General features: G+C 38.2%; 1 pseudogene; it reads right to left on the reverse strand.

The window, feature by feature from the left end:
* Positions 1 to 1,784: 1,784 nt before the first annotated feature.
* LOC113609337 (E3 ubiquitin-protein ligase RNF220 pseudogene) overlaps positions 1,785 to 21,999 on the reverse strand; it is a 29,183-nt pseudogene continuing 8,968 nt past the window's right edge.

Below are 21,999 nucleotides of genomic sequence, written 5' to 3' on the forward strand. Positions count from 1 at the left end.
AGAACAATGTCCTATCTAATTGAAGTGAGACATCTAGAAAGGAAAAATAACATGTAAAAAATTTTCTTTTCAGAATACAGTTCTTTAAATTGCTTTAGTAACAAGGTGTGGGTGTGAAAGGCTGGCAGTGGGGAAAACACAGGTGTGAGGTCTGTTAGCTGTAGTCTCTAGTTACTCAGGTTAACGTGCAGTTGCTGGAGTGCTGCTCAGAGGCCCAAGTGGGTTTTGGAAAGCTTTCAATCACAAGCAACCATGAAGGTAACCGCAGACGAAGGGAAAAGATCTAAACATCTCTGGGCTTCCGCTATATCTGTGAGGGAAAAAAAGGGAAGGACCAAAGAATTTATGTACGTAGAATTTTCATGGAAGAATACATTATTTCTTTTTTTTTAATTGAAATATAGTTAGTTGATTTACAATGTTGTGATAGTTTCAAGTATACAGCAAAATGATTCAGTTATACATATATATATAAATTTCAGACTCTTTTCCATTATAGGTTATTACAAGATATAGAATATAGTTCCCTGTGCCTTAAGTAGGTTCTTGTTATTTATCTATTTTTCATATAGTAGTTTGTATCTGTTAATCCCAAACTCCTACTAATTTATCCCTCTCCCTACCCTTTTCCCCTTTGGTAACCATAAGTTTGTTTTCTATGTCTGTGAGTCTATTTCTCTTTAGAATACACTATTTCTTCATAGAGTACTTGGATTTTACCTTTTATGGGTTCTATCTACAAAAGGGATAGAGAACAGGTGGGTAGGGTTGGTACTAAATGTGGAAAACCCTTTTCTGGCTGAAATCTGTAAGTAAGATGAGGTTTAGCTAAAATTTTCTTTGTTATTTGGCAGTTGATTTCTCAAAGAAAGATAACACTAATACTGAAGGTAATTTCAAGTTTCATAAAATAATTTAACTGGAGACAAATATCCCCAGATCTATTTATGCAAGGAGCCACAGGCAATAACTGAGTAAACTGCAGAATTTGGATGAAACAGAAACGAGACTATTCTATTGGCTGCAGCTCATTACATAGATCCTAGAAATGTTGGTCGTATCACTACTCATGCTTGTGAGAAAATGCTAAAGGGAACTGGATGTCTTAAATTCTACCTTTTAAAAATGGGTTCCCAGGCTTCCCTGGTGGTGCAGTGGTTAAGAATCTGCCTGCCAGTGTAGGTGACATGGGTTCGAGCCCTGGTCTGGGAAGATCCCACATGCTGTAGAGCAACTAAGCCTGTGCACCACAACTACTGATCCTGCGCTCTAGAGCCCACAAGCCACAACTACTGAAGCCTGTGCATAGCAACGAAAACCCAATGCAGCCAAATAGAAAGAAAGAAAGAAAAATAAAAGGCAAGTTAGAAATTAGAAAAAAACAAACACAAAAAGACAAAACAAAAGTTGCCTTTTCTTTTCGATATCTGAGATCATCTTAGCGTTCTTCCGAGTTTTCAACATCTGGATTTCTTTAAGCAGTTCGATGAGTTCTTCTTTCAAATTAGAATGAAATTTGTTGATGGCTTCCTTACAAATTCTGAGTCTATTTTTTGTTTATACTCTAAGGGGATGCTCTCAAATGCAGACAAAACAACATCTAACTCCATGATGTCACTGCTTTTCTTTTAAACACCAAATAGGTACACAGTCGGAAGTATCCAAATCTGTGACTTCACTTCTTGGTTTCTTCCTTTTGCCACAAAACATCTTTTTCTGAGTTTTCAGTTGACTTTCTGTTGCCAGGGTCTCTTTTTCAACAGAGAGCTCAGCACTAAGGGGTCCTATCTTTTTAGGCGTGACTGATTCAGCTGGTTTCTCTGAAAGTTCTGAAGATGCTGTAGCTGAAACAGCTTCATGTTGTCGTGTATTATCTTGTCTGCTGGTTTAACTTTTCTTCTTATATCACTTTCTTCAGTGCTTTCAGATTCATCACTAATGGGCTTGAGTTTTCTTCTTGGCTTTTTTGCACTAATTTTTACAGACTCGTTTTCACTTGCTTCAATTTCAGAAGCGTCCAAACTTCTTTGTGCTTCTTTTCCTTGAGGAGTTGAGGGGATAGATGATCCGCAGTGTTTGGAGAATTCTTCCTCATCAGCATATATAGAGTGCTGTGTAGAGGAGGGTATCTTTCGTGGAGTGTGTTCTTCCTACAGTGTTCTTTGAACATCTCGTACCAGAGCACCGCACTCACCCCGGCGGGGCCATCCCTGCCCACCACTCTCTCCAGTCCCCTTTTTAAGCTAAAGTATTTTGAAGCAAATACCAGAGAGTATGTTATTTTACCTGTAAATACTTCAGTAAAATCATGGCCATCTTATACAGAATGAACTAGTGGCTATCAGTGGGGAGAAGGAGGAGGGAAGGGGCAAGATAAGGGTAGTGGAAATAAAAAGGGTTATTATGGGATTATATTAAATTATGTGTGTGAAACTTTTGAAAATTGTAAAGCATCATAGAATTTAAAGAATTTTTCACTCAGTAAAAACTTCCATTTAGACTAGTAAAATAAGAAATCATCTTTCTTTCATGTCATACTTGTTGCAGATACTCAAATTATCATTAATACTCATCATTACTTTAAAATTATAGTCGTTATTGGAGCCAACACTAGATCTTGTTATTTAATGCATTAGTAATAAAGCACGTATTTCACCATATCATATTATTAAAATGATTTGACAATTGTGTTTATAACTGATTTTCTTTTTTTAAACAAAAACATTTTTTACTTATAAAATGTAAAGGGTTACACAAATTTAGAAGAATAACACATGTATACATATATATTTATCTTTTTCAAAGGAGAATTTGCATTATGACCTATTACTAAATGTTGTCTGAATAATGAGCTTTCATTGGCAAGGTTTAATCACTATTGTCGGTTTGGTTTAACATCAATATTACACCTTCTACTTTGAGTGATCATTTAGAGTAATATATAACTGATTTTCTTTGTAAATTTTTTTAAGTCTTGTATTTTAAAATATTAATATTTAATTAATATTTTTCTTAATAGTGTTGACCTTTTTTTTTTTTTTTTTTTTGCAGTACGTGGGCCTCTCACTGCTGTGGCCTCTCCCGTTGTGGAGCACAGGCTCCGGACGCGCAGGCTCAGTGGCCATGGTTCACGGGCCCAGCCACTCCGTGACATGTGGGATCTTCCCGGACTGGGGCATGAACCTGTGTCCCCTGCATCAGCAGGCGGACTCTCAACCACTGCGCCACCAGGTAAGTCCAATAGTGTTGACCTTTGTTCCAAGCTAGAATAAGGGTAGGGAGAAAAAGAAGATTTGTGGTTCCCTGGGGTTGGTGGTGGGAATGGAGATGAACACAAATGGCATGAGATTTCTTTTTGGAATGGTGGAAATGTTTCATATTAGATTGTGGTGATGGCTGTATAATTCTGTAATTTAATAAAAAGTATTGAGTTGTAGGTATAAAATGAGGGAATTTTGTGGTATGTAAATTACCCCTCAATAAAGCTGCTTTAACAAAAGAAAAAAAATCATTAAAATTATTAAAAATCATTTTAATAATCATCTATATAGGAATGAGAATAAAATAGATTATTATAGTTTACATGTATTAAGTTCTGTGTTCAGAGCTCTTTATTAAGCATTCTGTATTGTGTTGTGTCATCCTTTCAACATCCAATCAACTAGGCATAACTGTTCTCACTTTTCTGATGGGGAAAGTGAAGGTCCAAGAGGTGCAGTAATTTGCCAAAGATCACACAGCTAGGAAGTGATGCAACTAAGATTCAAAAATTTTTTTTTTTTGCCTATTCTGGATCTTGTGCCCTTAACCACTGTGTACAAATGCCTCACCACTACAACATACTTGACTTCTGAAAATAGACCCACCCTTGCATGCATGAATTAACTGCTTTGCATAAGACTATTTATTCTATTGTTTAGTGCCCTTAAATAAATTCCTTGTTGACTGAGAATTTGGGGGCAGAAGGAGAATTGGCTTTGGAGTCATACAGCTTTAGGTTAGTTAGGCATAATATTCCATCACTTTCTGGTTGTGAGACTTTGGGTGAGACTCCAGCTCTGAGTCTCAATGTTCTCACCAAATCCCATGAAGATTATATGAGACACGTGAAAGCTCTAGAGCAGCTCACTATATGGAGACTGGAACCCAGTATATGTCAGCACTCTGCTTCCACTATCGCTTCCACTATCTCTTCTTCCAACTCCTTCATCCCACTCTGAGTGTGCTTTTTCCTTCCCCTCCCACCATCTCTCTTCCATGCTATATTGTCAAGGCTACATTTATATCCACATATCCTAGGTTTCTTCATTTAGCATTTTTGGGGATTTAATTTCTACTTCTTTACCTTCTCCTATATACATTTAAAAACGCCCAAGCCTGGCTATTACCTTGTGTTAATTCTCATTGCATCTTTTTAATGTAGGCTATGTAACACACTTTCAGAAAGTCGGCAGGGTGTAAACAACCTATCTCATCATTTCGTATCACATTCCCTATGAGATTATGAAGTAGTATGTGCTGTATAAACCATGGCACATTTTGGTCATCACTGTGTTGTCAATTTCAATTAAGGCTGAGAACGTCTGGCGAATAGATGGGGGTGGCCAGGGGAGGGGAGGGGAGGGTCAGACAGGCTGGTGGTCACATGGGCAGCCTGGCATATTCTTAAAACTGATTTACAAGGCTGTTTTAATTACCTTGGCAACTCTCCGTGGGACACTCTCCAAGTTCCTCACATTAAAGTCTTCTCATCAGCAACCACCCAAATTATCGATGATTAAAATGCATAAACCACCCAGTTCTCTGCTGGGCTCATCATATGGATGAACTCTAAGGTTTTCATAGTCTGAAATGTCAAGCTGATTCTCTGGTTGCTATTGGAAACAGTTTAGATCTCTTAAAAACACTGAATAATCTCTCCAGGTCAATTCATATTCATATTGTGACTACTGAATAAATCAAATTGGGTTAAAGAATCTTTTATAGAGAATTAAAAGGGGCTTTTTGTCAGAAATTGGTACATTATTAGTTGGCACTGGGAGACATATAAAGAGGTAGACATCTAGGTTGTATTATTCAAATATATATAGAATTAAATGTAATTTTGACTTGGTTGAGACCTAGGGCATACAAATAAAAATAAGTAAGTGCATACAGATATACATATGCACATTTCCAGATACTTCTCATGCTCAAAAATAACCATATGCAAATTGTGATTTTAGGGTCTCTGAGGGAAGATCCAAGCTGAATATGGTAGTGGCCTTGCTATTATGAGACAGAGGTGTTGCAGAATAAATCAGAAATGGGGAAAGTTCCTAAAAGTTTATCTGAGGCAAAGCAAAGTGGAAATGGGACAAGACTGGCTTGGGAAATGTGGGCAGGAAGCAAGCCTGCTGGCCCATTTTGGCTCCAGGGAGGATTTTCTACCTGGGCATCGTTTCCTGGCTTCCTAAAAACACCCAGACAGATGAGATCTGGAATGCAGTTGAGTAATAGAGACGAGGAGGTAGGGGAAAGAGATGGCTTATTAGATGGCTGCATCACAAGCCGCCCCAAAACCTAGTGCCTTAAAACAACACCATTTATTGTGTAAAATTCTGTGGGTCAAGAAATCCTGGCAGGACTCAGCAGAGACAGCTTATCTCTACTCTGCACACTGCTGGCTGAGCTCACTCATGCAGCTGTGCTCGACCGGGGCTGGGAAGGCTCTAATGTCCAAGGTGGCTTCACTCATAACACTGGGAGCCTTGGTGCTGCCTGTCAGCTGGGTTGCTGCGGTTCACCTCCACTTTACCTTTCTCTCTCTCTTTTTAATTTTTATTTATTTATTTTAATATCTTTATTGGATTATAATTGCTTTACATTGTTGTGTTAGTTTCTGCTGTACAACAAAGTGAATCAGCTATATATATACCTATATCCTCTCCCTCATAAGCCTCCCTCCTCCCTCCCCATCCCACCCCTCTAGGTCATCACAAAGCACTGAGCTGATCTCCCTGCGCTATACAGCAGCTTCCCACTAGCTATCTATTTTACACGTGGTAGTGTATATATGTCAATGTTACTCTCTCAATTCATCCCACCCTCCCTTTCCCCCTCTGTGTCCACAAGTCTGTTCTCTACATCTGTGTTTCTATTCCTGTCCTTCCAATACCTCCCTGAATGCACTGCTCTCTTTTCTCTCTTTTTATAAATTGAAATATAGTTGATTTATAATATTATATTAGTTTAAAGTATATAGTGCTCCAGTACTTTTATAGATTATACTCTATTCCAATTATTATAAAATATGGCTATATTTCCTGTGCTGTACAATATATCCTTATAGCTTATGTATTTTATACATAGTATTTTGTACCTCTTAATCACCTACTCCTTTCGTGCCCCTGCCCCATCACTCTCCTTACTGGTAACCACTAGCTTGTTCTCTATATCTGTGAGTCTGCTTCTCTTCTGTATATTGATTTGCTTGTTTCATTTTTTAGATTCCACATATAAGTGATATCATACAGTATTTGTCTTTCTTTGACTTATTTCACTAAGCCTAATACCCTTTGGTCCATCTATGTTGCTGCAAATGGCAAAATTTTGCTCTTTTTTTGTGGCTGAGTAGTATTACATAGTATATATATACCACATCATCTTTATCCTTTCATCTGTTGATGGACACTTAGGTTGCTTCCATATCTTGGCAATTGTAAATAATGATGCTAGGAACATTGAGGTGCATGTATCTTTTCAAATTAGTGTTTTCATTTTCTTCAGATATATACCCAGGAGTGGAATTGCTGGATCACATGGTAGTTCTATTTTTAGTTTTTTGAGGAACTTCCATATTATTTCCCACAGTGGCTGCACCAGTTTCCACCAACAGTGTATGAGGATTCCTTTTTGCCACATCCTCACCAATATTTATTTGTGGTCTTTTTATTGATAGTTATTCTGACAGGTGTGAGATGATATCTCACTGTGGACTTGATTTGCAGTTCCCTGATGATTAGCAATGTTGAGCATCTTTTCATGTCTCTGCTGGCCAGCTGCATTTCCTCTATGGAAAAAAGTCTGTGCAGGTCTTCTGCCCATTTATTAGTCAGGTTTTTTTTTTTTTTTGATATTGAATTGTATGAGCTGTTTATAGATTTGGATATAGCACCTTATCAGTCACATCATTTGCAAATATGTTCTTCCATTCAGTAGGTTGTCTTTTTGTACTGTCAGTGGTTTCCTTTGCTGTGCAAAAGCTTTTAAGTTTAATTAGGTCTCATTTGTTTATTTTTGCTTTTGTTTCCTTTGCCTTAGGAGACAGATAAAAAAAAAACTTGCTAGATTTATGTTAACGTGTTCTGCCTATGTTTTCCTCTAGGTGTTTTATGGTTTCCAGTCTTACATTAGGTTCTTTAATCCATTTTGAGTTTATTTTTGTATATGGTCTAAGAAAATATTCCATGTTCATTCTTTTACATGTAGCTGTCCAGTTTTCCCAGCACCAATTATTGAAGAGACTGTCTTTTCTCCATTATATATTCTCATCTCTTTTGTTGTAGGTTAATTGGCCATAAATGTGTAGGTATATTTCTGGGCTCTCCATCCTGTTACATTGATTTATGTGTCTGTTTTTGTGCCAGTATCATACTGTTTTGATTACTGTAGCTTTGTATTATAGTCTGAAGTCAGGGAGTGTTATTCCTCCAGCTCTGCTGTTCTTTCTCAAGATTGTTTTTGCTATTTGGGTTTTTTTGCATTTCCATACAAATTTAAAATTTTTTGGTTCTAGTTTTGTGAAAAATGTCATTAGTATTTTGATAAGGATTGCACTGAATCTGTAGATTGTCTTGGGCAGTATGGTCATTTTAACATTAATTTTTCCAGTCCAAGAACACAGTGTATCTTTCCATCTGTATTGTCTTCAGTTTCTTTCATCCATGTCTTTTTTAAAAAATTTAAGTACAGCTGGTTTGCAATGTTGAGTTAGTTTCTGATGTACAGCAAAGTGATTCAGTTCATATATATATATATATATATATATATATATATATATAAAATATTATTTTCCACTATGGTTACCTGTGCTATACAGTAGGACCTTGTTGTTTATTTTATATATAGTAGTGTGTATCTGTTAGTCTCAAGCTCCTAATTTATCCCTCTCCCCACTTTCCCCTTTGGTAACCATAGTCTGTTCTCTATGTCTGTGAGTCTATTTCTGTTTTGTAAATAAGTTCATTTGTATCATTTTTTTAGATTCCACATATAAGTGATATCGTTTGATATTTGGTTTATCCCTGTTCCTGGCATGTAGCCATTTTGAAGTCCCAGCTGAAATATTTACTAGAGCCTTATACTTTCTGGTCTTGAATTCCTATTTTTGCCTCCTTGGCACTTGAGAGTGTTCAAAATTCTTCCTTCCTTTCAGCATCTTTTTGTTTAACCTCTTAGATTTTTGCTCCATTCAGTGTATGCATCCAACACAAGCCTTGGGTGGGACGTGTCACACTTCTCTCCATTTCTTTTCTCTTTATGAACCTGAGCACTCAATTATTAGCTGCCTTAGGAGGCGGCCCAAGTTCTAATCTTTCTAACTTTGTCAGGAGCTCCACGTTTGTAGTCCTCTTCCCAGATTTTTACACGACGCCAAGAATTTGCAAATGCTTTGAAGATAAAAATGGCTTTACTTGGCTTAACCTTTCTTGGCTTCTTCTGTCCTAATTGCCTTGTAGCTCTCTGAGCCTTCAAATAGATATTTTTTGGTACTGTATGCAATTTTTTCTAGTTGTTTTTGGAGGAAGAATTGCTCTTCCACAATCTACTCCTTCCTATCAAGAAGGTGAAGTCTCTCATGTACTTTTTGGTACATGAATTTTATCATTACATGAATATCTTCTGTGTTTTATCATTTCTACGAGTTTTTCTTTAAAGGCAGTTATCTTCTATGTATGTATATATGTGGTTTTGTGTGTGTGTGTGGGCTTGCATATGTTTTTAGTAGTGGAGGCTTTTCCATAGGGAAGTTTCATTTTCCTTTTTGCCAGAACTCCATTTTTGTATCAGTTTTTACCTTGGTTTCTGTGACTGGATTTTCTGTATGTATAGTGGTGCATATTGGATCTTCACCCATGGATAGAATAAGAGCTAATTTCTCTCAGGCTCTGTTTCCAACATGGCTGGAGGTGGGTGACTGATTTATGCTACAATTATGGACTGGTGGGTTGAGATTTTCTGATTTTCTTTTACTTAAGATAGACTGTTTTTCTTGTGTCTGGACTCAGTTGAGGAAATTACAGTTTGGCTCATGTGAACAAAATTGTGCAACAAATCATCATGTGTTAAAAAACAGAGTAACTCCATTGACAATTGATGAAGCAAATTTACAGCCATTATATGGAAATAGTGTTCCTTATAGAAAGTAATAAACTATCAGAACATTCTATCCACAAGAGACCTACAGGCTGAAAACAGAAATACATGACAGAATATTTAGTACAGAAATTAGTGAGGGGAATCGGGAAGATGGTGGAAGAGTAAGATGCGGAGATCACCTTCCTCCCCACAGATGCACCAGAAATACATCTACACGTGGAACAACTCCTACAGAACACCTACTAAACGCTGGCAGAAGACCTCAGACCTCCCAAAGGCAAGAAACTCCCAACGTACCTGGGTAGGGCAAAAGAAAAAAGAATAAACAGAGACAAAAGAATAGGGACGGGACCTGCACCAGTGGGAGGGAGCTGTGAAGGAGGAAACGTTTCCACACACTAGGAAGCCCCTTCGCGGGCGGAGACTGCGGGTGGCAGAGGGAGAAGCTTCGGAGCCGCGGAGGAGAGAACAGCAGCAGGGGTGCGGAGGGCAAAGTGGGGAGATTCCCGCACAGAGGATCGGTGCCGATCAGTACTCACCAGCCCGAGAGGCTTGTCTGCTCACCCGCCGGGGCGGGTGGGGCTGGGAGCTGAGGCTCGGGTTTCGGTCGGAGCGCAGGGAGAGGACTGGGGTTGGCAGCGTGAACACAGCCTGCAGGGGATTAGTGCGCCACGGCCAGCCGCAAGGGAGTCCGGGAAAAAGTCTGGAGCTGCCGAAGAGGCAAGAGACCTTTTCTTCCCTCTTTGTTTCCTGGTGCGCGAGGAGGGGGGATTAAGAGCGCTGCTTAAAGGAGCGCCAGAGACGGGCGCGAGCCGCGGCTATCAGCGCGGACCCCAGAGACGGGAATGAGACGCTAAGGCTGCTGCTGCAGCCACCAAGAAGCCTGTGTGCCAGAACAGGTCACTATCCACACCTCCCTTCCGGGAGTCTGTGCAGCCCGTCACTGCCAGGGTCCCGGGATCCAGGGACAACTTCCCTGGGAGAACGCACAGCGCACCTCAGGCTGGTGCAATGTCCCGCTGGCCTCTGCCGCCGCAGGCTCGCCCCGCATCCGCACCCCTCCCTCCCCCCGGCCTGAGTGAGCCAGAGTCCCCGAAGCAGCTGCTCCTTTAACCCCGTCCTGTCTGAGCGAAGAACAGACGCCCTCCCGCAACCTACACGCAGGGGCAGGGCCAAATCCAAAGCTGAGCCCTGGGAGCAGGCGAACAAAGAAGAGAAAGGGAAATCTCTCCCAGCAGCCTCAGAAGCAGCGGGTTAAAGCTCCACAATCAACTTGATGTACCTGCATCTGTGGAATACATGAATAGACAACGAATCATCCCAAAGAGAGGAGGTGGACTTTGAGAGCAAGATTTACTATTATTTCCCCTTTTCCTCTTTTTGTGAGTGTGCATGTGTATGCTTCTGTGTGAGATTTTGTCTGTATAGCTTTGCTGTCACCATTTGTCCTAGGGTTCTATCCATCCATTTTTTTGTTTGTTTTTTCTTAAAAGATTTTTTTTTAATAATTACTTTGTATTTTAATAACTTTATTTTATTTTATCTAACTTTATTTTATTTTATCCTCTTTCCTTTCTTTCCTTTTCTTTCTTTCTTCCTTCCATCCCTCCTTCTTTCCTTCCTTCCCTCCCTCCCTCCTTTCCTCCCTTCCTTCCTCCTTTCTTCTTCCTTTCTTTCTCCTTCCTTCCTTCCTCCCTCCCTCCCTCCCTCCCTCCCTCCCTCTCTCTCTCTCTCTCTCTCTCTTCTTTTTCTCCCTTTTATTTTCAGCCGTGTGGATGAAAGGCTCTTGGTGCTGCAGCCAGGAGTCACTGCTGTGCCTCTGAGGTGGGAGAGCCAACTTCAATACACTGGTCCACAAGAGACCTCCCAGCTCCACATAAGATCAAATGGCGAAAATCTCCCAGAGATCTCCATCTCAACACCAGCACCCAGTTTCACTCAATGACCAGCAAGCTCCAGTGCTGGACACCCTAGGCCAAACAACTAGCAAGACAGAAACACAGCCACATCCATTAGAAGAGAGTCTGCCTAAAATCATAATAAGTCCACAGACACCGCAAAACACACCACCAGACATGCACCTGCCCACCAGAAAGACAAGATCCAGCCTCATCCACCAGAACACAGGCACTAGTCCCCTCCACCAGGAAGCCTACACAACCCACTGAACCAACTTTAGCCACAGGGGACCGACACCAAAAACAATGGGAACTACGAACCTGCAGCCTGCAAAAAGGAGACCTCAAACACAGTAAGATAAGCAAAATGAGAAGACAGAAAAACATACAGCAGATGAAGGAGCAAAATAAAAACCCACCAGACCTAACAAATGAAGAGGAAATAGGCAGTCTACCTGAAAAAGAATTCAGAATAATGATAGTAAAGATGATCCAAAATCATGGAAATAGAATAGAGAAAATGCAAGAAACATTTAACAAGGACCTAGAAGAACTAAAGATGAAAGAAGCAACAATGAACAACACAATAAATGAAATTAAAAATACTCTAGATGGGATCAATAGCAGAATAACTGAGGCAGAAGAACGGATAAGTGACCTGGAAGATAAAATAGTGGAAATAACTACTGCAGAGCAGAATAAAGAAAAAAGAATAAAAGAACTGAGGACAGTCTCAGAGACCTCTGGGACAACATTAAACACACCAACATTCTAATTATAGGGATTCCAGAAGAAGAAGAGAAAAAGAAAGGGACTGAGAAAATATTTGAAGAGATTATAGTTGAAACCTTCCCAAATATGGGAAAGGAAATAGTTAAACAAGTCCAGGAAGCACAGAGAGTCCCATACAGTATAAATCCAAGGAGAAACATGCCAAGACACATATTAATCAAACTGTCAAAAATTAAATACAAAGAAAACATATTAAAAGCAGCAAGGGAAAAACAACAAATAACACACAAGGGAATCCCCATAAGGTTAACAGCTGATGTTTCAGCAGAAACTCTGCAAGCCAGAAGAGACTGGCAGGATATATTTAAAGTGATGAAGGAGAAAAACCTGCAATCAAGATTACTCTACCCAGCAAGGATCTCATTCAGATTTGATGGAGAAATTAAAACCTTTACAGACAAGCAAAAGCTGAGAAGTTCAGCACCATCAACCCAGCTTTACAACAAATGCTAAAGGACCTTCTCTAGGTAAGAAACACAAGAGAAAAAAAAGACCTACAATAACAAACCCAAAACAATTAAGAAAATGGGAATAGGAACATACATATCGGTAATTACCTTAAATGTAAATGGATTAAATGCTCCCACCAAAAGACACAGACTGGCTGAATGGATACAAAAACAAGACCCATATATATGCTGTCTACAAGAGACCCACTTCAGACCTAGAGACACATACAGACTGAAAGTGAGGGGATGGAAAAAGATATTCCATGCAAATGGAAACCAAAAGAAAGCTGGTGTAGCAATTCTCATATAAGAAAAATTAGACTTTAAAGTAAATACTATTAGAAGAGACCAAGAAGGACACTACATAATGATCAAGAGATCGATCCAAGAAGAAGATATAACAATTGTAAATACTTACGCACCCAACATAGGAGCACCTCAATACATGAGGCAAATACTAACAGCCATAAAAGGGGAAATCAACAGTTAACACATTCATGGTAGGGGACTTTAACACCCCACTTTTACCAATGGACAGATCATCCAAAATGAAAATAAATAAGGAAACACAAGCTTTAAATGATACATTAAACAAGATGCACTTAACTGATATTTATAGGACAGTCCATCCAAAAACAACAGAATACACATTTTTCTCAAGTGCTCATGAAACATTCTCCAGGATAGAACATATCTTGGGTCACAAATCAAGCTTTAGTAAATTTAAGAAAATTGAAATTGTATCAAGTATCTTTTCTGACCACAACGCTATGGGACTAGATATCAATTACAGGATAAGATCTGTAAAATATACAAACACATGGTGGCTAAACAATACACTACTTAATAACCAAGTGATCACTGAAGAAATCAAAGAGGAAATCAAAAACTACCTAGAAACAAATGACAATGCAGACACGACGACGCAAAACCTATGGGATGCAGCAAACGCAGTTCTAAGAGGGAAGTTTATAGCAATACAATCCTACCTTAAGAAACAGGAAACATCTCAAATAAACAACATAACCTTGCACGTAAATCAATTAGAGAAGGAACGAAAAACCCGCAAAGTTAGCAGAAGGAAAGAAATCATAAAGATCAGATCAGAAATAAATGAAAAAGAAATGAAGGAAACGATAGCAAAGATCAATAAAACTAAAACCTGGTTCTTTGAGAAGATAAACAAAATTGATAAACCATTAGCCAGACTCATCAAGAAAAAAACGGAAAAGACTCAAATCAATAGAATTAGAAATGAAAAAGGAGAAGTAACAACTGACACTGCAGAAATACAAATGATCATGAGAGATTACTACAAGCAACTCTATGCCAATAAAATGGACAACCTGGAAGAAATGGACAAATTCTTAGAAAAGCACAACCTGCGAAGACTGAATCAGGAAGAAATAGAAAATATAAACAGACCAATCACAAGCACTGAAATTGAAACTGTGATTAAAAATCTTCCAACAGGACCAGATGGCTTCACAGGCGAATTCTATCAAACATTTAGGGAAGAGCTAACACCTATCCTCAAACTCTTCCAAAATATAGCAGAGGGAGGAACACTCCCAAACTCATTCTACGAGGCCACCATCACCCTGATACCAAAACCAGACAAGGATGTCACAAAGAAAGAAAACTACAAGCCAATATCACTGATGAACATAGATGCAAAAATCCTCAACAAAATACTAGCAAACAGAATCCAACAGCACATTAAAAGGATCACACACCATGATCAAGTGGGGTTTATTCCAGGAATGCAAGGATTCTTCAATATACGCAAACCAATCAATGTGATACACCATCTTAACAAATTGAAGCAGAAAAACCATATGATCATCTCAATAGATGCAGAGAAAGCTTTCAACAAAATTCAACACCACATTTATGATAAAAACCCTCCAGAAAGTAGGCATAGAGGGAACTTTCTTCAACATAATAAAGGCCATATATGACAAACCCACAGCCAACATCATCCTCAATTGTGAAAAACTGAAAGCATTTCCACTAAGATCAGGAACAAGACAAGGTTGCCCACTCTCACCACTATTATTCAACATAGTTTTGGAAGTTTTAGCCACAGCAATCAGAGAAGAAAAGGAAATAAAAGGAATCCAAATTGGAAAAGAAGAAGTAAAGCTGTCACTGTTTGCAGATGACATTATACTATACATAGAGAATCCTAAAGATGCTACCAGAAAACTAAGTAGAGCTAATCAATGAATTTGGTAAAGTGCAGGATACAAAATTAATGCACAGAAATCTCAGGCATTCCTATACAGTAATGATGAAAAATCTGAAAGTGAAATAAAGAAAACACTCCCATTTACTAATGCAACAAAAAGAATAAAATACCTAGGAATAAACCTACCTAAGGAGACAAAAGACCTGTATGCAGAAAATAATAAGACACTGATGAAAGAAATTAAAGATGATACAAATAGATGGAGAGATATACCATGTTCTTGGATTGGAAGAATCAACATTGTGAGAATGACTCTACTACCCAAAGCAATCTACAGACTCAATGCAATCCCTATCAAACTACCACTGGCATTTTCCACAGAACTAGATCAAAAAATTTCACAACTTGTATGGAAACAAAAAAGACCCCGAATAGCCAAAGGAATCTTGAGAACAAAAAACAGAGCTGGAGGTATCAGGCTCCCTGACTTCAGACTATACTACAAAGCTATAGTAATCAAGACAGTATGGTACTGGCACAAAAACAGAAATATAGATCAATGGAACAGGATAGAAATCCCAGAGATAAACCCACACACATATGGACACCTTATCTTTGATAAAGGAGGCAGGAATGTACAATGGAGAAAGAACAGCCTCTTCAATAACTGGTGTTGGGAAAACTGGACAGGTACATGTAAAAGTATGAGATTAGATCACTCCCTAACACCATACACAAAAATAAGCTCAAAATGGATTAAAGACCTAAATGTAAGGCCAGAAACTATCAAACTCTTAGAGGAAAACATAGGGAGAATACTCTATGACATAAATCACAGTAAGGTCCTTTTTGACCCACCTCCCAGAGAAATGGAAATAAAAACAAAAATAAACAAATGAGACTTAATGAAACTTAAAAGCTTTTGCACAGCAAAGGAAACCATAAACAAGACCAAAAGACAACCCTCAGAATGGGAGAAAATATTTGCAAATGAAGCAACTCATAAAGGATTAATCTCCAATATTTACAAGCAGCTCATGCAGCTCAATAACAAAAAAAACAAACAACCCAATCCAAAAATGGGCTGAAGACATAAATAGACATTTCTCCAAAGAAGATATACAGATTGCCAACAAACACATGAAAGAATGTTCAACATCATTAATCATTAGAGAAATGCAAATCAAAACTACAATGAGATATCATCTCACACCAGTCAGAATGGCTATCATCAAAAAATCTAGAAACAATAAATGCTGGAGAGGGTGTGGAGGAAAGGGAACACTCTTGCACTGCTGGTGGGAATGTGAATTGGTACAGCCACTATGGAGAACAGTATGGAGGTTCCTTAAAAAACTACAAATAGGACTACCATATGACCCAGCAATCCCACTACTTGGCATATACCCTGAGAAAACCGTAATTCAAAAAGAGTCAGGTACCAAAATGTTCATTGCAGCTCTATTGACAATAGCCAGGAGATGGAAACAACCTAGATGTCCATCATTGGATGAATAGATAAAGAAGATGTGGCACATATATACAATGGAATATTACTCAGCCATAAAAAGAAATGTAATTGAGCTATTTGTAATGAGGTGGATGGACCTAGAGTCTGTCTTACAGAGTGAAGTAAGTCAGAAAGAGAAAGACAAATACCGTATGCTAACACATATATATGGAATTTAAGGGAAAAAAATGTCATGAAGAACCTAGGGGTAATACAGGAATAAAGACACAGACCTACTAGAGAATGGACTTGAGGATATGGGGAGCGGGAAGGGTAAGCTGTGACAAAGCGAGAGAGTGGCATGGACATTTATACGCTACCAAACGTAAAATAGATAGCTTGTGGGAAGCAGCCGCATAGCACAGGGAGATCAGCTCGGTGCTTTGTGACCACCTAGAGGGGTGGGATAGGGAGGGTGAGAGGGAGGGAGACGCAAGAGGGAAGAGAGATGGGAACGTGTGTATATGTATAACTGATTCACTTTGTTATAAAGCAGAAACTAGCACACCACTGTAAAGCAATTATAATCCAATAAAGATTAAAAAATAGAAATTAGTGAAAGTGGGGAAATTGAAAATAAATGTAATACACATCAACATTTCTAGCTTCAAGTCACTGTTGGAAGGGGAAGAGAAGGAAAATGGGCTTTAATATATTAAGTCCTTACTACGTGAAGGTACTTTACACATTTTATTTCATTTATTCCTCAAAACAATCTTATGAGGCAAAGGTTAGTTTTTCCATTTTACTGGTGAGGAAAATATGACTTAAAGAAGTAACTCATTTAAGGCCAAAGAGTGTGTAAATTAATTTTGATTTGATCAGTATATATTAAATGGAAACTGGGATACAAGGGTTGAAGAAGACATATCCCTGACCTTCATAAATGGATGAGATACCCTTTTGGCCTCTCTTGATGTACCTGCTCTCCTCTGCTATTTTGTGTGTAGTAATCTTTTTACTTTATTTTTTTATCTTTTTTTTTTTTAAAGATTCTTTTCTTGCAAGCTTACCCTCCTAGAACTTTATTTATTTGGTGGCACTGGGTCTTAGTTGCGGCAGGCAGGCTCCTTAGTTGTGGCTCGCTAGCTCCTTAGTTGTGGCATGCATGTGGAATCTAGTTCCCTGACCAGCGATCGAACCCAAGTCCCCTGCATTGGGAACATGGAGTCTTACCCACTGGACCACCAGAGAAGTCCCTGTAATAATCTTTTTAGATGTCTGTCTCCAACTCTGGGCCAAGAGTTCCTATAGGATAGTGACAGAAACACATCCATCTTTGTATCCCTAGTGCTAAATGAATTAACAGATAGCAATCGTTAAATCCAATGTTCAGATAGAGGTGGATCTTATAACAAAAGCCGTGCTGTTTCCTTAACCCATGGAGCCATGGAAAGAGGTAACATGCTGGGAAAATCTGCCTAATGAACTATGACAATGATATGTTCTTCAATGCATGAGCTGTATATCAGCAGGGATAGGATGAATCAGTGTTCACTTTGATTTTGGAAAGAGAGTTGGCTTTGATAATTTATATAAATAATTTCCCCCTTTACACCACATATCATTAGCTTTTACTGAATAACTGGAAATAAAAGTGACTGATAGTGATATAAATTGATATCTTCTCCAAGTTGTTTTGCTTTTAAATATATTTCTCTTGTTATTTAAAGCACAATGATTTACGATAGAAAAATGGCTAAATTCTTTAATCTCCTTTAAATAGTTTTGCCCATAAATATATCTCTTTTATTATTAAAAACACAGTAAATTCTAATGGATGGTTGGTATAGCTTCCCTAGGAAGGTGTGAAATTGCTTTATCAGATTAATTTAGTAAGACTCAGTTTTTGACAGCTTCTTCAGAAGGCTATAGCAGTAGATAACATACAGGCAAAGCTGTTATAACATAGGGAGCTAAATTATGGTGGTTTAAAATAGAATTTTGTTTATTCAAGTCTCACACAAGATTTTTGAGGTGAGTGTCCAGGTGAGGGCAGCTCAGCTCCACACAGGTGTCTTTCATCTCGTGGGTTCCTCCACATCCTCGGGCTTTGTGTTCATCTGCATGGTCAAGCAGAATCTCAGGCACAGTAGACTGGGAAGGAGGGGATGTCTAGGGCAAGTTATCTTTTCTCATAAGTAACTGAAGTGTAAGTTGCACACTTTACTTCTGCTCATGTTAAATTAGTGATAGCAGTTACGTGGCTACACTTAGCTTCAAGGGCGGTCAGACAATATTGTGTTAACTGGGTAACTCTTTCCTAAACTCTATTGCTGTAGAAGAACGGGAGAATGGATTGTAAGGCAATTAGCAGTCTCCACTGCTAATTGTAATCCTGGAATTGACAGGACAGAAAATGAAGTTTTGGGATGGGTTCTGGAAAATCTTTGGTATCTGTTACCCATAAATGACAATGTGCTAAGCAACTTTCAGAACTTTCATGCATTTTAATCCTGAGAAGAGTTACTTTAGCTTGTCTTGAAAAATCCCTATTCCAATTTGGGGTAGCAGACACAATATAATCTCCACCTCTTTTTTTCTGTGAATCACTCAGAGCTATATGACTTGCCCGTTGCCCAGGTGTCCAGTCAGTTGGTTGTGGATCCTAAAGCACAGATACAAGGAGTTTTGCTTTGCAAAGTATTGAAATGATGGCAGACATGAATGACTTTCTGAGACATTCAGGCTGGGGTGTGAGTTTATTTAATAGAAATTTATCAAGTGTTGCTCATTGAAGATGAACCTTTTGACACTGGCTGATATCAAACATTCTTGTTCAGCCATTTTATGTTCTTCAAGTGTTGTGCTAAATCTGCTTAAATGTGAGTTGATAGAATAGAGCCCTTTTGGGGCCCCTGTTGCATCTCAAGTGGTATTTATATTTTGTCCTAAGTTGGACAAATTATCATTATTGAAAATAACTTGTAGACAGAAAATATAAAAAGTTGTCTACTTAGCTAACCTGGCAATTCAGTGTGAATAGAAGATTTTGTTCTGTTGGTCTCTCCTCATTCCCTTCCCTTTCCCCTGCTTTTCCTTCCACACCAGCTTCAGATGCAACTTTGTTTTTTAGTCAAGCCCATTCTGTGCCATGGTGTGGGTTGGGGTGTCTGGAGTGCATGCTGATAATGGTGTTGATAGGAGAGACTCAACCATTTTATGGTTGGTCCTGGAACATTTTGGTATAAATAGGGGAATGAATCCTTTTTTACTTTTGTTTTTGAAAATGTTCTGGCTCTACTACAGCCTTGTTACTTAAAGAGTGGCCTCTGGACCAGCAGGATCAGCATCATCTGGGAACTTGTTAGAAACATGAAAGTTGAAACTCTACTTCAGACTTGCTCAATAAGAATCTGTGTGCTAACCACATCTCCAAATGATTCTACATACATTTAAGCTTGGGAAGCACTGTACTAGAAAATCAGATGTCTGATGAAGTTATCTAGCTCTTTATAGGACTTTAATAAGACTACCAAGATCCACACCTACCCTCCAGGGAAGTCTAATATCAGAGCAAGCCCTTACTACTCTAATATTTAGCTTACTTTTCCTTTATAGCATCTGGAGGTTTCCTTTTCTTTCCTGTAAACTTAAACAAAACAAAACAAAATGAAACCCAGTTCAGAGATGGTTATATTTTATGCAGCATTTCTAGACTTCTGTTGGCTGAGAAGAATTTAGATTATTTTAGTGCACTGGTTTTTGTTTTCTAAAAAAATTTTAACTGACCATAACAGTGCAAGACTAGAAATCAATGACAAGAAGGAAAAAAAGGGCTTCCCTGGTGGCGCAGTGGTTGAGAGTCCACCTGCCGATGCAGGGGACACGGGTTCGTGCCCCGGTCCGGGAAGATCCCACATGCCACGGAGTGGCTAGGCCCATAAGCCATGGCCACTAAGCCAGCACATCCGGAGCCTGTGCTCTGCAACGAGAGGGGCCACGACAGTGAGAGGCCCACAAAACGCAAAAAAAAAAAAAAAAAAAAAAAGAAGGAAAAAAAAAACTCTGCAAAAACCACAGAAACAGAGAGGCTAAACAACATGCTACTAAACAACCAATGGAACACTGAAGAAATCAAAGGGGAAATAAAAAAATACTGGAGACAAAAGAAAACAAAAACAAAATAACGAAAAACCTATGTCATAGCAAAAGCAGTTCTGAGAGGGAAGTTTATAGCAATATCAGGAAACAAGAAAAATATCAAATAAACAACCTAACCTTACACTTGAAGGAACTAAAGAAAGAAGAACAGCAAAACCCAAAGTTAGTGGAAGGAAAGAAATCATAAAGATCGAAATGGAAATAAATGAAATATAGACTAAAAAAACTGTAGAAAAGATCAGTAAAACTAAGAGCTGATTCTTTGAGAAGATAAACAAAATAAACATTTAACCAGACTCATCAAGAAAAAGAGATGGTCAAAATCAATAAAATCGGAAATGAAAAAGGAGAAGTTACAACTGACACCACAGAAATACAAAGGATCATAAGAGATTTCTATTAATAACTATATGCTGATAAAATGGTCAAGTTAGAAGAAATGGACAAATTCCTAGATAGGTATAATTTCCCGAGACTGAACCAGAAAGAAATAGAAAATATGAACCTTCAAATTACCAGTAATGAAATTGAATTGGTAATAAAACTCCCCCAAAACAAAAGTCTAGGTCCAGACAGCTTCACAGGTGAATTCTACCAAACATTTAAAGATGAGTTAACACCTATTCTCAAATTATTCCAAAAAGTTGAAGAGGAAGGAGCACTTCCAAACTCACTCTTTGTGGCCAGCATCACCCTGATACCAACCCAGACAAAGAAATCACAATAAAAGAAAATTACAGGCCAATATCACTGATGAATACAGATGGAAAAACTGCAGATGGAATCCAACAATACATTAAAAGCATTATACCCCATGATCATCTGGAATTTATTCCAGGGGTGCAAGGATATTTCATATCTACAAATCAATCAGTGTGATACACCACATTAACAAACTGAAGAAATGAAATCATATGATCATCCCAACACATGTAGAAAAAACTTTTGACAAAATTCAATATCCATTTATGATAAAAACTTTTAACAAAGTGGGTATAGAGGGAACATACCTCAATACAATAAAGGTCATATATGATAAACCCACAGCTAACATCATACTCAACAGTAAAAAGCTGAAAGCATTTTCTCAAATTCAGGAACAAGGATGACCATTCTCACCACTTTTATTCAACACAGTATTAGAAGTCCTAGCCTCAGCAATCAGACAAGAAAAAGAAATAAAAGGAATTCAAAATGGAAAGGAAGAAATAAAACCGTCATCATTTGCAGATGACATGATACTATATACAGAAAATCCTTATGCCACTAAAAATTATTAGAACTAATAAATAAATTTGGTAAAGTAGCAGGACAAAAAATTAACATATGGAATTACGTTACATCTCTATATATTAACAATGAACTAGCAGAAAGAGAAATTAAGCAAAGAATCCTATTTACAATGCCATCAGAAAGAATCAGATACCCAGGAATAAACCTACCTAAGGAGGTAAAAGACCTGTACTTGGAAAACTGTAAGACAGTGATGAAACTGACTCAAACAGATGGAAAGATATACTGTGTTCATGGATTGGAAGAACTAATATTGTTAAAATGATCATAATGCCCAAGGAAATCTACAGATTCAATATGACCCCTATGATAATAACAATGGCATTTGTCACAGAAGTAGCACAAATAATTTTAAAATTTGTATGGAAACAAAAACGATCTTGAAAAGTCAAAAAAACCTTG

The sequence above is a fragment of the Aethalodelphis obliquidens genome, unplaced genomic scaffold, assembly GCF_003676395.1.
Source record: "Aethalodelphis obliquidens isolate GAN/ISIS:26980383/991018 unplaced genomic scaffold, ASM367639v1 scaffold56, whole genome shotgun sequence".
In the NCBI taxonomy this organism is placed as follows: Eukaryota; Metazoa; Chordata; class Mammalia; order Artiodactyla; family Delphinidae; genus Aethalodelphis; species Aethalodelphis obliquidens.